The sequence below is a fragment of the Bombina bombina genome, chromosome 1, assembly GCF_027579735.1.
Source record: "Bombina bombina isolate aBomBom1 chromosome 1, aBomBom1.pri, whole genome shotgun sequence".
Taxonomy (NCBI): domain Eukaryota; kingdom Metazoa; phylum Chordata; class Amphibia; order Anura; family Bombinatoridae; genus Bombina; species Bombina bombina.
In genome coordinates this window covers 1,525,249,300-1,525,268,531 of record NC_069499.1, presented here as the reverse complement: position 1 = coordinate 1,525,268,531, position 19,232 = coordinate 1,525,249,300, and positions in this window count along the sequence as shown.

The following is a 19,232-nucleotide window of genomic DNA, read 5'->3' as shown; positions in this document are numbered from 1 at the left end:
TAGAACAGTTTATTTTTATGATAAGGCTAATTAAATATGCCAATAGGACATCCTTATGTGTTTTACAATAATTACGGACCTCATGCATTACTAGCAGGTCCTTGTATTGTGGAAGTGCATAACATATTCTATTTGCTTTCTTTCTATAAACCTCAACTTTTGTGGTGTTTAGAACATCAAAGTTTTCTCTCAATTATGTATTTTTTCTGCTAATAAACATTCTTTTTTTTAAAAATTTAACAGCACATACACTGATATTTCTTGGGGTGTCTTTCTACCTTATCTCCTTTATGTTAAATCAATATATGTTATATTTGCTAGCTATTGACCAACAGGAATTCCTTTACATTAACATTTTAAGATTCATTAAATGTCTGAAAAACTTACATGTTTTGTTTAAAACAAATTACAGTTTGAAAGGTTTGTAAAACATTCATTTTATTTGGAGATCTTTTGTAATCCAGTGATTTATTTTTGATGCAAATATAAAACAACAAAAAAATACTTTAAAAGGAAATAGTCTTTCATTGTTGAAATAAAAGCACCACTAAGCAATGGGTTGAAGCACTTGAATGTGATATCATCTGAACATCTCTATGTTAGAAAGGAAGATATTTACCTGAAAATGTCATAAGTATTCACATCTCACTGTAAAAAGAATTTAAGCAGCCAATTAGAATGCTAGTCCAAGGACTTGCAAGGGAGTGTGCATCTGGCATGTGCAGACACAGTCCTGTTATTTCCCTATTCAGTTTATGGAAGATCACTATGAAATTTCACACAATTTCATTGAAATCTCATGAGAACACAGCAAAGCAATGCATGACCTCAGCAATGCTGATTGGCTACTATTTATTTATTTAGTTTTCAACTTGCAGCTGGGCAGCAACTGAAGTATAACAGTTCACCGAACACTTACTCTGGTGAGCTAAAGAAAGTTTGAAGTAAAATATCTTCCCTTTTTATATAGAGATTTTCAGGTGATATTTTCATGTCAGATTTTTACAGTTATGCTGCATCACTTCCAAGTGATTTGGCTTATGAGTATTATGTCCCTTTAACCCCTTAAGGACCAGCGACGTACCCTGTATGTCGCTGGCCTTTTTTTGGGACTTGATTGTTTTATACCGTGGTCTTGCCACTAGCGTTGAGACTGCTCTATTCCACAAAGCCTTCTGGAGGGAGGGCATTAATAGCGTGTTCTTGCTAGACTTGTGCTATTATGTCCGGAAAAAACCCTTAACGATCAGTGACATACAGGGTATATTGTGGTCATTAAGGGGTTAATAGAAAGCATTACAATATGGATTTGTCGTCAAAATTCAAAAGATATCCAGCTTCCAAATAGTAAGTTAAAAAACCTTTATTAACTTATACAGGATCCATAATACAGCAACAACGTTTCAAAGTAGCAATTGGTTCTTAGTTATGTCCAATTGCTGGTTTGAAACGTTATTGCTGTATTATGGACCCTGTATAAGTGAATAAAGTTTTTTTAAATTACTTTTTGGAGGCTGGAAATCTTTTGAATTTTGATGGGGATGTTGGGATCAGGCTAATCCCTTTCCGTGCCCCAAAAATTTGGAGAGAGGTGCTGTCTTCCCTAGTGAACAATATGGATTTGTCATTATTTTAAAACGATTTTACCTTTTATTTCTATTTCTTTATTTCATTTGTTTAGGTTCATTACTTCCTGTCACAGCCCCACAAGGGCGCTGTGGTCTTTAAAGTGACAGTCTACACCAGAATTTTTATTGTTTAAAAAGATAGATTATCCCTTTATTACCCAATCCAAAAAAGTTTTGCACAACCAACACTGTTATATAAATACACTTTTTACCTCTGTAATTAACTTGTATCTAAGCCTCTGCAAACTGCCCCCTTATTTCAGTTCTTTTGACAGATATCCATTTTAGCCAATCAGAGCTGGCTCACCTGAACTCCACGTGCATGAGCACAGTGTTATCTATATGACACACATGAACTAACACCTTCTAGTTGTGAAAAACTGTCAAAATGCCCTGAGAGAAGAGAACAAATCAAAATTGGTGATAAAAGTACATTGGAAAATTGTTTAAAATTACATTCTCTTTCCAAATCATGAAAGTTTATTTTGGACTAGACTTTAACAATACAATTTTTCCCTGCATATTTTTGTGTGAATTATTCTTGCGTGTGATTTTTAAATTACAAACTTAAATGTTCACTTTGGTAATGTATGCATCTCCTCCCCATACAAAAATGCAGTATACACCCCTTAGCGACACTCACTGTTTTCATGGTAATTAGTGGCTTTATATAATTCCACCAGGGAAAAATGGTTGGTGAGCATTCTTATAGAATCTTACCAGCCCAGATAATTTTATAGAATTGGGCCCCTAGTGAGATAATAGAGCTGACATTACAGTAACCCAAAATTTACCTTTCATGATTCATATACTGTAGTTCATGCAATTTTAAAATATTTTCCCATTAACTTGTATTCTAAAATTGCTTAGTTATCTTGATACTGTTTGTTGAAGGATCAGCAATGCACTACTTGGAGAAAGATGAAAACTTTCATTATTCAAATAGGGCATGTAATTTTAACCCCTTAGTGACTAGATCACTTTTCAATTTTCTGACCGTTTGGGACCAGGTCTATTTTTACATTTCTGCAGTGTTTGTGTTTAGCTGTAATTTTCCTCTTACTAATTTACTGTATCCACACATATTTTATACCGCTTTTCTTGCTAAAAAATGGACTTTTTAAAGATACCATTATTTTCATCATATCATATAATTTACTTTAATAAAAATTATAAAATATGATGAAAAGATTGAAAAAAACACACTTTTTCTCACTTTGACCCCCAAAATCTGATACAAAACCATCAAAAAACAACCAAGCTAAATAGTTTCTAAATTTTGTCCTGAGTTTAGAAATACCCAATGGTTACATGTTCTTTGCTTTTTTTTTAAATTATAGGGCAATAAGTACAAGTAGCACTCTGCTATTTCCAAACCATTATTTTTTTTAAAAATTAGCGATAGTTACATTGGAACACTGATATCTGTCAGGAATCCCTGAATATCCCTTGACATATATATATATTTTTTTTTAGTAGACAACCCAAAGTATTGTTCTACGCCCATTTTGGTATATTTCATGCCACTATTTCACTGCCAAATGCGATCAAATAAAAACATTGTTCACTTTTTCATAAACTTTTTCACAAACTTTAGGGGCTCCATGTACCTCTGTGAGGTCTTCGTGACTATTTCTGTCAAAATTTCTGCATGTGGATCAATAACCATATGTACTATGCCCCAAATTCATTGAAAAAATTACATTTACAAATTTCGAGCGAACTTGTCCGCAACTATTATATTCTAGTCTTTTTGTAGCTAGAAAATACTCGCTCAACATAAATCTTGCACAAACCATAATTACTAAACTATCTATTTATACGCTCGTGACTTTAACCGCACCTACCTCGTGAAAAATCCCTTGGCAGCTTATTGGTGGCGAGCACCATAATAAACAATAGGGTCTATATGATATACGCCTACAAGTGATATAAAAGAAGGACAATGCACTTGAATCTTTACTCACTGTTGATCCTGCTAGCCATGGAGACACCTCTTCAACTGTATATTCTTAGTCTGATGCAAATCAGGGATAGAAGGCAAATTTGTGAACCTGATGCCATAGAAAATGTGGTTAGAAGAAGGAGATTGCGGGTACAGCGCATATTCCTTCCTCGGGTTCCTTTATATGTCCTTTCCGATAGAGAGGTAATTTAAATGTTCCGTCTGGATCGACATTCAATATTGACTTTATATGCTCAAATCGCACATTTTCTAGAGCCAGTGATGACTCGTTCAATTCAGTGTGGATTCTTGGATTTGTTTGTCTGTGAATCCAATCCAGAAGTTGCCATACTTAATTTATAAATAAAAATAATATAAGCTTGAAAAGCTTCAGGTTTGGGAATTATCAAGTATGACAAAATAGATAAATTGGACTGTATATAGTGCTGCAATAAGTTTCCGCACCAAATGTGACATTTCTGACACCTACAGTCACGTGGGACAAACATGACAGACAAGTTGTAAGAAAATAATAGTACATTCGTAACTAGTGAGGTGTCAGATGCATGAATCATTCGCCTGCGCTCTATGCGGATTAGACACAAGATTTTTTATGCAGTTTTTTAGTACATATGGTGGGCGGGCAGCATCTCGCTAGCTGCGAGTTCGAGTGAGTCGACCATAAACATTGTCGGTGAGAAAATTGACGCTTTAGTACATGGAGCCCTATGTTTCTCACTGAAATTATTTACAAAAAGCTTGTGAAATTATGGCACAAATGGTTGTAAATGCTTCTCTGGGATCCCCTTTGCTCAGAAATCGCAGACATATATGGCTTTGGTGTTGCTTTTTGGTAAATAGAAGGCCACTAAATGTCGCTGCGCACCACACATGTATTATGCCCAGCAGTGAAGGGGTTAATTAGGGAGCTCTTAGGGAGCTTGTAGGTTTAATTATAGCATTAGTGTAGTGTAGTAGACAACCCAAAGTATTGATGTAGGCCCATTTTGGTATATTTCATGCCACCATTTCACCGCCAAATGTGAATAAATGGAAACAATTGTTCACTTTTTCACAAACTTTAGGTTTCACACTGAAATTATTTACAAACAGCTTGTGCAATTATGGCACAAATATGCAATTATGGCACAAATGGTTGTAAATGCATCTCAGGGATCGCCTTTGTTCAGAAATAGCAGACATATATGGCTTTGGTGTTGCTTTTTAGTAATTAGAAGGGTGCTAAATGCTGCTGTGCACCATATGTGTATTATGCCCAGCAGTGAAGGTTTAATTAAGGAGCTTGTAGGAAGCTTGTAGGGTTAATTCTAGCTTTGGTGTAGCGATCCACCTCTTACCTGACAAATCCCACCCCCTGATCCCTCCCAAACAGCTCTCTTCTCTTCCACACAATTGTCCCACCATCTTAAGTACTGGCAGAAAGTCTGCCAGTACTAAAATAAAAGGCTTTTTTAAAAAAAAAAAAAATTCTGCCTTGTAGGATACCCCCTTAGCCCCCATCCTCCCTGATCACCCCCCAAACAGCTCTTTAACCCTCCCTCCTCTATGTATTTGCCACCCTCTCGGGTACTGGCAGCAGTCTGCCAGTACCCAGTTTTCCATATAATTTTTTTTTAAATTAAAAAAAAAAAACACAATTTTTCTCTAGTGTAGCTGCCCCCCTCAATAACCTACCCCACCCCTCCCAGATCCCTTAGATTATATTTCCCCCGTCCTCCCTTTACACTTTGTCCAATAGTGTAGCGCTCCCACCCGCTCCCGTCCCCATGTGCGGGTCTGCTCCTATGCATGCTCCCGGCATCTCCGCACTCAATACCTCCCCCTCTGCCGGATATCCTCCAGCGATGGATGCCCACCTTCCTCCCTGCAATGGCACCCACCAACAATCGGCACCATCACTGGCTGATGTAGAGAGGGTCACAGACTGGCTCTCTCTGTATCGGAGGGTTAGTAAAGGGTATTGCACGATGCCTCAACATCGAGGCATTGCTGCAATACCCTGAAAGTGGCTGGAAGTGGTCAGGATCACTTCCACTGCTTGAAACCCTTGATGATGTACAGGGTATGTCCTTAGTCATTAACGACCGTTTTTTGTAGAACTTAACCTGTATGTTGTCGGTCGATAAGGGGTTAAACAACTTTCTAATTTACTTTTATCACCAATCTGCTTTTTTCTCTGGGTATTCCTAGTTGAAAGCTAAACCTAGAAGGTTCATATGCTAATTTCTTAGACCTTGAAGGCCGCCTCTTATATGAATGCATTTTGACAGTTTTTCACCACTAGAGGGTTTTAGTTCACCTGTGTTATATAGATAACACTGTGCTCAAGCATATCGAGTTACCAAGGAGTCAGCACTGGTTGGCTAAAATACAAGTCTGTCAAAAGAACTGAAATAAGGGGACAGTTTGCAGAGGCTAAGATGCAAGGTAATTAACGAGATAAAAAGTACATTAATAAAACTGTGCTGCTTATGCAAATTTAGGGAATGAGTAATAAAGGGATTATCTATCTTTTAAAACAATAACAATTCTGGTGTAGACTGTCCTTTTAAGGTGCATCAAAAATGCCTCCTTTCAATTTATAGACCGGATTACAAGTGTATCGATAGAAACTAAGTGATACTGCTCCGTTCCAGAGGGTGTGAACACCAGGATCCAATGTGAGCAGAGAGTTTCTTACCGGGCGTGTGCACTGTTGGTGGGGTGCCAACCAAAAATGAGCTGAGCCAGCCCAAAAACAATGTAACAAAAAAGATAGAATAGGCAGCACTCCAAATAATCCTGAAGTAAAAAGTCAATACTTTGTTTTAATGCGAATAAAAACATTTACTCAGACAATGATTACAATGGTAGGAGGAGGCCGAGTCCTGACATGTTTCGTGCCTTACGATTAAGTGCCGTAAGGAGTGCTGCCTATTCTATCTTTTTGTCACTATTTATCGATCCCTCTCGAGTACTAACAACAATTGAAGTAAGCTTTTTTCGTGCGTCGTATAATGATTAGTTTCTATGTGAAGAACATGGGAATGTAAAATATGTGTTTTGGCAACATGTTTATCGATTTAGATCTTAACACGGTTAGAGTAATCAGAAAGCGCATTTTTGAAAAATTACGTATAAAATATTAAAAAACATTTTTATAAATTATTGAACATTGATAAACCTACTGTAAAATATTCTAAAAATTCCATATAATATATCTATATATTTTATAGTATAAATACAAAAAATAGCCTCTGACGAAGTAGGAAGACGTCCTACGAAATGCATTAGGCCCCGCCCACCATCTTTACATCACGCCGCATACACCAGCTGCAGGAGAGCCGGCTTTTTCAACCTGGTAGTCTGGTGCAGTATGGGCTTTTGGCGTTTGTGACATATCAGTTTACTACGAACTTTGACATATTGTGAACTTTGTTCTAATCTTTGTGGTAATTGCACAACAGCGTGCTGAGGACTGTTCGTGTGCTGGAACTTTATCACGTAGGATTGAGCATCTGAGTGCCTTTCTATTTCTGTGACTGAACATACCTCATATGTTTGAGGTTTGAGAGTGTGAGTTTTTAATCGTCATATGTTTTAATAAATTTGTTGTGATCTTACAGTCTGAATTTAGAGGTGTTTTGCACCGCCCTTCTTTCTTTTGTATTTGTATTAGTGACATCCAGCCTCCAGTGCTGTGATTTTTGGGAAGCTGCATCACCTGTTTCATACACTGCGGTCTGATGTAAAGAAATCCTGAATCAAACATATCCTTTTGCAGTGTTTGGATATTCATCAGTGTTGTGTGTATATTCATCTGTATTGTTTATCCTTTGCATTGTATGCATGTTGTTCATTTGAATTGCCTCATCTCCATTGTGTGTTTATACCCACTCATACATATGCATCGTTTGTGTGATTAGAGATTGTAATATTAACACCCTTTGTCCTACAGAGCGCTCTTTCTGTTTCACTTTCTGAGTGTATGTTTTTTGATATTTTATAGTATGTTTATTAATTTGAAATAATTTACATTATTATTTTTAATATTTTATATTTAATATTTAAATAATGCACCTTAAGAATACTACGTTTTCATGTGTGCTATCCAAACTGCATTAAGATCTAAAATTAAAAAATACTTTCATGAATGCTTCTCTTTCAAATTTAAATGAACCTATGCACATTTCATTTTTGACCTTTCTATCCCTTTAAGTATTGGGTTTTGGTATACAGAGATAAGGAAGCATTTGTGTGTACAGAAAAGGAAAACATAAAGAAATCTGATTTCCCTGCAAGCTCAACCCATTTTGATAGGTTGTGGTGTCAAACAACAAAACTAGCTATTTTATATACAAAACTAAACTTAATGAACAATTTCTTATACATTTAATACTTTGTTGCTGTTATAGAAATTCATTGGAAACATTAACCCTTTCCAGTCCTAAAAATTAAATAAAACCTGCAGTCAGCAGGTTTAATTTAATTTTCGCGCCAATATTTTGGAATTACAAGGCTAAATAGCAAGTCACCGCTAGATGTCAACTATTTAGCTGTAAAATTCAAAAGCGCACAGTCGGAATATATCCAACATTTGAGCGCATGTGCTAAAACCCTTTGTCGGATATATTCCGACAAAGGACCGCAAAGGGTTAAAGTGAAAGTATATTTTCACCAACATATTTAATGCAATGGATTTCTCTTATAACACTCTATGTAGTCTCTAAGTTGTTTTTTTTTTTATTATTCCTTGTTATTTTTTTATGTATTATCGATTTTTCTAATATAATGATTTTTCCAATGCACCCCCCCACCCAGCGCGCATTTCCTGGTTTGGCTATTTTACAAGAAAGAGTGGTCCCACCCGCTCTTACGTGTTCATCCGTGCGAGCTCCCGAGAAGCAACATGCATTGCGCATGCATCAAGTACGATCTCTGCTGTGATATATATTAAAACAATGAATCACTCGATTCATTGTTTAGTATTTTAGCAGTGATCGTATTAGCTTTTCCTGTTCGTCAATGATTCACTGAAGAGCGCACTGAGCATTCACTAACATGATAAATTTAACATGATAAATATTTAGAGATAACATGTTACATATTAGAAAATTGTATAGTATCGGTGAAAGATTACAAATGATAAACTATTATATACTCAAATTCCTTTATACATTTAGAAGTGTTTGTATTTATAATAATAATATTATTACGGAATATGACATTCTCCTTTATTTCATACTTACTGTTTGAGATTGATCCAATGTATTTACTAGTTCTGATTGCTTTGTGCAGATGCTGGTACGTCAATCACAAAGTTTCCCTATTGAGGACAATGCGCATCCGTGTCTCATGAACGCGATCCTATACAGGGAGTAAATTCAATGAGATACGCATGCGTAGTTGAAGTTGGGGATGTATAGTCATGATTTTTATTTGCCACTGGGGGACCAATAAGAATCTTTAAGACTATAATCGTCATATAAAAATAAAGATTTTTTTTTTATCCATGCGGAGAAACGGCGATATACATAAGCGGATTGCAAGGTACAATTATGACCTTATTAGATTATATATATATAAAAAAAATAATGAATTCAACTCAACATAATTTTATATGCTTTTTATGTTCCGGCATAGAGGTGATTGATAGTTTACTTTCACTTTAAGGGAAAACTATTTTATACTACAAAATAACCCAATGGCACTACTTATAGGGTAAAAAGGAACTAATGTGACGGGCGATTATCAATAGGGAGTAGCACAATTGTCTACTCCTCAAACCAGTTTTGTAATAAAACACAATTGGTTCTGTGCACTGAATACTGTACTGAAAAAGCAGTACAAGACTTCTTAAAAATGTATACCTAGAAGCACTCAAATTCCCTGAAATATACTAGACCTAGAGAGCAGCAGGTGGCAGATATTCAAAAAGGAACACAAATTAAAATATAACTTTTTTTAAGGCAAATTAAAATAAATGGACAGAAATTTTAAAAACACAGGAATGACCTCTAGACTTAAAATGATAAGTTTAAGGTAGAGTGGTAATGCGGGAGAACCAAGATGGATGGCACAAAGCTAAGCACTCCGGCTCCTGTACTATATCAATGATTTCAGCATAAGCGACCTAGGATGTCGATGTTAATCCATGGTTTTATATTTAAAAATCATCATATAGTCCCAATAGTAATTTAATGTATGTTGTTGGAGGCCAGAGTGTGTTTTGGCACCAGTTGAATATAGGTTTATTAAGGGTAGGGTTGCACTTTCCAGATTGTGTACCTATACGGGATAGCAATATCACTCTTATAGGAGGGTATCTAAATATCCTTCAAATTAAGTCGGCATTTATATTGAATATGTAGAATTTGCTGGGTTCCTTTGAAAGATGGTTTGCAAAGGGACACTTATATCTTCCATATATTATTGGTCAAAGTGAAATAAGATAGAGAGTGGCTACTGTAGCATAAGGATTTAATAAAAGAGGTGTATATTCCCAATGTACTGGGGCTAGATACAATCTATACAATATACATCAATCTGGGAAAATATCGCTTCCACTGTTACATGTGTTAAGTTTATCAACTCAGTTAATATAGTTGAAAAATATATTTAGACCATATCAGGGATAATGATTAAAATAATCCAGTAGTAGATTGGCTAGTTAATCTCAATTTATAGACTTACTTCATATATTGGTTGTTATATATATATGTTAACTTTTTGGTATTATCCCAAATAAACCTTGTTACAACGGTGTATTTTACTATATGCATATAGTGATTTTAGTAGACCCAATAAGGATTTGTTGCGTTATCTACACTCCTGGCAATTTGCCAGGTATATTAGTGCAAATAAAATAATATCAATCTCAAAATATTCTCTTTCACTATTACATATATATTTTCTACCCACTTGATTGCTATGGTGGAAAAATTCATATCTTACTGTCTGTTAAGTAACAGTCTGTCTGCCTATCTGTCTGTTAGGTAACATTTTCAATAAACCAGTTAAAGATTATCTAACTTAATTCCACTCCTGGATTATACTTCAAGTCTTTGTGTGAAAATATATACAAATTGTCATACTAACAACATTCCCTGTAAGTATTATTCCCAGTTTGTATAGTAATGAAAAAAGGGTGTATCTGGCTGTGTGCCATTGACAGTTTAAATAAACCCTATGCAGATTTGTTGTGCTATCTGTACTTCTATGGCAGTTTAAATAAACGCTGTGCAGATTCGTAGAGCTATCAGTGCTTCTGACGTTTAATAAACAAATAATCAAATAATGCTTTACAAGCTAAGCTCTTGAATAACCCTTCTATATTCCTCACTCCTTTTAGGTTAGATAAATAAATCGATCAGGAGGTATTGCAAATACCATCCCTAATAATAGCGTTACTTAAATAATATACATTAAAGGTTTCTAATGGTGGTTCCTTTATGCCCACAATTACCACAGTTGAAAGAAATAACAACACGATTATAGAACGCTCCTGCTTGTATACTTATAGGCTGAATGCCAAATATTAGACTAGAGTAAGCGTCTGCAATCAATAAGTAATTTGAGGTAAAGTTTTTTTAAAGGGACTGTCAACCATAGAATTGTTATTGTTTTAAAAGATAGATAATCCCTTTATTGCTCATTCCCCATTTTTGCATAACCAACACAGTTATATTAATGTACTTTTTACCTTTGTGATTACCTTGTATCTAGGAACCTTCTTCCAGCCCCCTGATCACATTACTGTGACTGTTTATTATCTATTGTCTTAAATTTAGCATTGTATTGTGCTAGATCTTAAATAACTTTCTGTGCCTGAACACAGTGTTATCTATATAGCCCACGTGTACTTTCTGTCTCTTTGTGTTGAAAAGAGATTTAAAAAGAATGTGATAAGAGGCAGCCCTCAAAGGCTTAGAAATTAGCATATGAGCCTACCTATGTTTAGTTTAAACTAAGAATACCAAGAGATAAAAGCAAATTTGATGATAAAAGTAAATTGGAAAGTCAATTAAAATTAAAAGTCCTATCTGAATAATGAAAGTTTAATTTATACTTGACTGTCCCTTTAAGCTAGATTCCTGCTGAGCTAAAATAGAGAGTGAGAGCTCATTGACTCCCCAACCTCCCCTGAAATGTTTCGCCAACCCTAGAAGGGTTATTCAGGAGCTTAGCTTGTAAAGCATTATTTGATTATGTGTTTATTAAACGTCAGAAGCACTGATAGCTCTACAAATCTGTGCAGTGTTTATTTAAACTGCCATAGAAGCGCAGATAGCACAACATATCTGCATAGGGTTTATTTAAACTGTCAAAGGCACACAGCCAGATACACCCTTTTTTCATTACTATAATATTGCAAATACCATCCGGACTGTGCTGACAGTGGACCCCTTATTGGCTCACCACACCTACTCCCACCTGCTGAGGTGGTCGCCTCACTGAAGAAAAAGATCAGCATCTGTTGGCCGGTATCTGGTGCACTGAGAGGAGGGAGAAGAGGCGCGAACAGCAGCCATCTTGGCCCATCCTGAGGCCTGATACTAGTAAGTGCTGAACGTCACGCACCCACACTCCTGATAACTCCGTGCTTGGGGAAAAGACTCAGCTCTACCTAATTCTCACCTGACACCCTCCCCTGGGTCATGATATCTAGCCTAACTCTCCCAGAGGCCTGGATTCACACATAATTCACCCTCCTCCACAGGCTGGTCTAATACTGCTAGCTGCCCTTAAAAGACTAGAGATTTTTGAGCTAAGATTAAAAATTGATCACTCAGACTTATAAGGTGGGGAGCTATCTATCAGTGGCTATAAATTCTATCATGCAGTCTGCCCATTAGGAAAGATGTTCCATAAGCCATATAACCCACCTCACATCCCTGGGAGTTTATATTTTAGAAGCAACACCCTACCATATTTTCTGCACGAATAGTTCTTTGACACCCTCAGATCAACAATCTCTTTGATCTCCACTGATACAATTCAAAGGCCCTTTTTTTAGGTACCCTGAAGTAATACCCACCACCCCCCTATGTCTACACTCTGCCTGAGATGATACCACAAACCATGGCTGTGTAGATCACGATTTACACCAGGGGGACTTTGTCCTACTTCTCTTCTATTATTGTATCTACTTATGTTCTTACACTGAGAGCCCACTATATGCTTTCTTATCCTCTGTGGCTAGTTTGGGCAACAAAAACCTAAGTTAACGCAACCTCCTAAAATAACAGTAGCAGACCACTTCAAAAGATCAACCTTCTGCGAGGGGTCACTCACCCAAAGAGTCTAATCTGGCGTTGGATCTGAGTTACTCAGAAAGCATTATGGACTCCCAATCACCCACAGCTGACACTTTGTCCTCCAATATTGTGAAGGGTCTAACCAGACATATGAATATATTACAGAACACTCTGACCAAGGAGATCAAAGGATCTACAGCTGAGTTACGCGGGGATATAGCTGCTCTAGGGGAGCGCACTGAAACTCTTGAGCGCAAACATGAGGACTTAGCTATAGACCACACAAACCTCTTATCGTACTCCCAGAATATATCTGTTCAAATTTCAGACCTAGAACTAAAACTAGTATGGAGGACAGATCCAGGTGAAATAACCTGAAGTTCCTTGGGATCTCGGAAGACATTGGTCCTTCAGATCTGGAATCCTATGTATTTGAACTATGTAAATACCTCCTACCTACCTTAGACCCTCCTGGTCTCATTTTGGACAGGGTCCATCGAGTTGCAAGACCAAGGACTGTGTCTCAGGATAAGCCCAGAGATGTCCTTGCTAGGGTACCCTTTTTTACCCATAAAGAGCTTATACTCCGGGAATTGGCTAATAAACAACAAGTTCCAACTAAATTCCAAGTGGCTGTCTTTCCTGACATCTCCAGCTACACTCTTCAAAAAAGACGGACGTTCAGATCCATTGCTCAGACCCTGAGAGCAAAGAACATTCAATATCGCTGGGGCTACCCAACTAAGTTAATTGTGACAAGAAATGGCGATACCCACACCATCATTTCCCCACAAGAGGGGTTCAGATTGCTCAAGGAATGGGGGACCACTCCCTCTGTGGAACAACCAGCTAGAGAACTTTCAGCCTCCAAACTCCAACCTGCAGCTACAGAGTGGTGTCCCTTACCACAGAGGACATCTACTTGAAGTTGAGGACTTACCTAGCACACAGTTTAATATTGCAAAATGTATCAGTATTGCAAGTTAAATGTTTAATTGTATTTGATGTTTACCCTGTTCTGTGACCACGGGCATCTTCAGTTTATAACCTGATGGGAAGTGATTTACTTAAGTGGGGCTATTTACATTTAAAGGGGCAGTCTACCATAGAATTGTTATTGTTTTAAAAGATAGATAATCCCTTTATTACCCATTCCCCAATTTTGCATAACCAACCCAGTTATATTAATATACTTTTTACCTCTGTGATTACCTTGTATCTAGGAACCTTCTTCCAGCTCCCTGATCACATGACTGTGACTGTTTATTATCTATTGTCTTAAATTTAGCATTGTATTGTGCTAGATCTTAAATAACTTTCTGTGCCTGAACACAGTGTTATCTATATAGCCCACGTGTACTTTCTGTCTCTTTGTGTTGAAAAGAGATTTAAAAAGAATGTGATAAGAGGCAGCCCTCAAAGGCTTAGAAATTAGCATATGAGCCTACCTATGTTTAGTTTAAATTAAGAATACCAAGAGATAAAAGCAAATTTGATGATAAAAGTAAATTGGAAAGTCAATTAAAATTAAAAGTCCTATCTGAATAATGAAAGTTTAATTTATACTTGACTGTCCCTTTAAGCTAGATTCCTGCTGAGTTAAAATAGAGAGTGAGAGCTCATTGACTCCCCAACCTCCCCTGAAATGTTTTGCCAACCCTAGAAGGGTTATTCAGGAGCTTAGCTTGTAAAGCATTATTTGATTATGTGTTTATTAAACGTCAGAAGCACTGATAGCTCTACAAATCTGTGCAGTGTTTATTTAAACTGCCATAGAAGCGCAGATAGCACAACATATCTGCATAGGGTTTATTTAAACTGTCAAAGGCACACAGCCAGATACACCCTTTTTTCATTACTATAATATTGCAAATACCATCCGGACTGTGCTGACAGTGGACCCCTTATTGGCTCACCACACCTACTCCCACCTGCTGAGGTGGTCGCCTCACTGAAGAAAAAGATCAGCATCTGTTGGCCGGTATCTGGTGCACTGAGAGGAGGGAGAAGAGGCGCGAACAGCAGCCATCTTGGCCCATCCTGAGGCCTGATACTAGTAAGTGCTGAACGTCACGCACCCACACTCCTGATAACTCCGTGCTTGGGGAAAAGACTCAGCTCTACCTAATTCTCACCTGACACCCTCCCCTGGGTCATGATATCTAGCCTAACTCTCCCAGAGGCCTGGATTCACACATAATTCACCCTCCTCCACAGGCTGGTCTAATACTGCTAGCTGCCCTTAAAAGACTAGAGATTTTTGAGCTAAGATTAAAAATTGATCACTCAGACTTCTAAGGTGGGGAGCTATCTATCAGTGGCTATAAATTCTATCATGCAGTCTGCCCATTAGGAAAGATGTTCCATAAGCCATATAACCCACCTCACATCCCTGGGAGTTTATATTTTAGAAGCACCCTACCATATTTGCTGCACGAATAGTTCTTTGACACCATCAGATCAACAATCTCTTTGATCTCCACTGATACAATTCAAAGTCCCTTTTTTTAGGTGCCCTGAAGTAATACCCACCACCCCCCTATGTCTACACTCTGCCTGAGATGATACCACAAACCATGGCTGTGTAGATCACGATTTACACCAGGGGGACTTTGTCCTACTTCTCTTCTATTATTGTATCTACTTATGTTCTTACACTGAGAGCCCACTATATGCTTTCTTATCCTCTGTGGCTAGTTTGGGCAACAAAAACCTAAGTTAACGCAACCTCCTAAAATAACAGTAGCAGACCACTTCAAAAGATCAACCTTCTGCGAGGGGTCACTCACCCAAAGAGTCTAATCTGGCGTTGGATCTGAGTTACTCAGAAAGCATTATGGACTCCCAATCACCCACAGCTGACACTTTGTCCTCCAATATTGTGAAGGGTCTAACCAGACATATGAATATATTACAGAACACTCTGACCAAGGAGATCAAAGGATCTACAGCTGAGTTACGCGGGGATATAGCTGCTCTAGGGGAGCGCACTGAAACTCTTGAGCGCAAACATGAGGACTTAGCTATAGACCACACAAACCTCTTATCGTACTCCCAGAATATATCTGTTCAAATTTCAGACCTAGAACTAAAACTAGTATGGAGGACAGATCCAGGTGAAATAACCTGAGGTTCCTTGGGATCTCGGAAGACATTGGTCCTTCAGATCTGGAATCCTATGTATTTGAACTATGTAAATACCTCCTACCTACCTTAGACCCTCCTGGTCTCATTTTGGACAGGGTCCATCGAGTTGCAAGACCAAGGACTGTGTCTCAGGATAAGCCCAGAGATGTCCTTGCTAGGGTACCCTTTTTTACCCATAAAGAGCTTATACTCCGGGAATTGGCTAATAAACAACAAGTTCCAACTAAATTCCAACTGGCTGTCTTTCCTGACATCTCCAGCTACACTCTTCAAAAAAGACGGACGTTCAGATCCATTGCTCAGACCCTGAGAGCAAAGAACATTCAATATCGCTGGGGCTACCCAACTAAGTTAATTGTGACAAGAAATGGCGATACCCACACCATCATTTCCCCACAAGAGGGCTTCAGATTGCTCAAGGAATGGGGGACCACTCCCTCTGTGGAACAACCAGCTAGAGAACTTTCAGCCTCCAAACTCCAACCTGCAGCTACAGAGTGGTGTCCCTTACCACAGAGGACATCTACTTGAAGTTGAGGACTTACCTAGCACACAGTTTAATATTGCAAAATGTATCAGTATTGCAAGTTAAATGTTTAATTGTATTTGATGTTTACCCTGTTCTGTGACCACGGGCATCTTCAGTTTATAACCTGATGGGAAGTGATTTACTTAAGTGGGGCTATTTACATTTAAAGGGGCAGTCTACCATAGAATTGTTATTGTTTTAAAAGATAGATAATCCCTTTATTACCCATTCCCCAATTTTGCATAACCAACCCAGTTATATTAATATACTTTTTACCTCTGTGATTACCTTGTATCTAGGAACCTTCTTCCAGCTCCCTGATCACATGACTGTGACTGTTTATTATCTATTGTCTTAGATTTAGCATTGTTTTGTGCTAAATCTTAAATAACCCCTGTGCCTGAACACAGTGACCCATGTCTACTTTGTCTCTTTGTGTTGAAAATAGATTTAAAAGCATGTGATAAGAGGCAGTCCTCAAAGGCTTAGAAATTAACATATGAGCCTACCTATGTTTAGTTTAAACTAAGAATACCAAGAGAAACAAAGCAAATTTGATGATAAAAGTAAATTGGAAAGTTGATTAAAATTAAAAGTCCTATCTGAATAATGAAAATTTAATTTATACTAGACTGTCCCTTTAATTGTTATTCCTCCCTTTTTGGTTCATGTTCGGAGATGCCCGAGGTCTGATTCATAGCTAGGCTCTATTTCTAGAGGGCCCTAGCTGCTGTATTAATAGCCATTATTGTATGACTCCAGCTGACTTACTCTAGTCTGTAACTGACATATTTCTTCAGTTCAACCTATGCCGCACACACTACTTTGAAGCTACACCCTCACACTAGGTATAGTATTGTGTATTTAATTATACCTCTGTCCAATATCCCGCTGTTATTTAACCTGTAACCTGCAAAAAGGTTTTACAATACACCTAGGACACAACTTTGTATTGTCAAATGTCATGATAATAACAGTTAATTATGACCAACATTAATAGATGTTTGCTCGGCTCACTAATCTCAAGCACCTCTACCCTGTATATGGTGGGCCTACACCCAGTCTAGGTTTGGTTAGATATATATCATGGTTATATCACCTTGTCTATCTCATACTTGCAGATGTCTAAGACCTACACTGCGGAAGACTTAGAAGTCTGGAGGGACCTTAAAACTAACACAATAGCCTAGAATGACTAGTCACTGTGGACTTATTCTGCCTTAGGGTTAAATATGACACCTCTAGATCCTGAGCTAGCTTGCTCTTCATAAACAGGCTTTACAGATAGGATACTACAGGTGAAACTCGAAAAATTAGAATATTGTGCAAAAGTTCATTTATTTCACTAATGCAACTTTAAAGGTGAAACTAATATATGCGATAGACTCATTACATGCAAAGCAAGATAGTTCAAGGCGTGATTTGTCATAATTGTGATGATTATGGATTACTCATGAAAACCCCAAATCCACAATCTCAGAAAATGAGAATATTGTGAAAAGGTGCAATATTCTAGGCTCAAAGTGTCCCACTCTAATCAGCTAATTAAGCCATAAAACCTGCAAATGGTTACCGAGCCTTTAAATGGTCTCTCAGTTTGGTTCAGTAGGAATCACAATCATGGGAAAGACTGCTGACCTGACAGTTGTGCAGAAAACCATCATTGACACCCTCCATAAGGAGGGAAAGCCTCAAAAGGTAATTGCAAAAGAAGTTGGATGTTCCCAAAGTGCTGTATCAAAGCACATTAATAGAAAGTTATGTGGAAACGAAAAGTGTGGAAGAAAAAGGTGCACAGGCAGCAGGGATGACCGCAGCCTGGAGCGGATTGTCAGGAAAAGGCCATTCAAAAGTGTTGGGTACTTTCACAAGAGCCACCACACACAGACGGATCCTGGACATGGGCTTAAAATGTCGTATTCCTCTTGTCAAGCCACTCCTGAACAACAAACAACGTCAGAAGTGTCTTACCTGGGCTAAAGAAAAACAGACCTGGTCTGTTGCTCAGTGGTCCAAAATTTTGCATCTCATTTGGAAACCAAGGACCCAGAGTATGGAGGAAGAATGGAGAGGCACACACTGCAAGATGCTTGAAGTCCAGTGTGAAGTTTCCACAGTCTGTGTTAATTTGGGGAGCCATGTCATCTGCTGGTGTTGGTCCACTGTGCTTCATTAAGTCCAGGGTCAACACAGCCATCTATTAGGAGATTTTGGAGCACTTCATGCTTCCTTCCGCAGACGAGCTACATGGGGATGCTGACTTAATTTTCCAGCAGGTCTTGGCACACTGCCAAAAGCACCAAAACCTGGTTCAATGACCGTGGGATTACTGTGCTTGATTGGCCAGCAAACTTGCTTGACCTGAACCCCATAGAGAATCTATGGGGCATTGCCAAGAGAAAGATGAGAGACATGAGACTGAACAATGCAGAAGAGCTGAAGCATCCTGGTCTTCCATAACAACTCAGCAATACCACAGGCTGATAGCTTCCATGCCATGCCTCTTGTCAAGCCACTCCTGAACAACAAACAACGTCAGAAGTGTCTTACCTGGGCTAAAGAAAAACAGACCTGTTCTGTTGCTCAGTGGTCCAAATTTTGCATCTCATTTGGAAACCAAGGACCCAGAGTATGGAGGAAGAATGGAGAGGCACACACTGCAAGATGCTTGAAGTCCAGTGTGAAGTTTCCACAGTCTGTGTTAATTTGGGGAGCCATGTCATCTG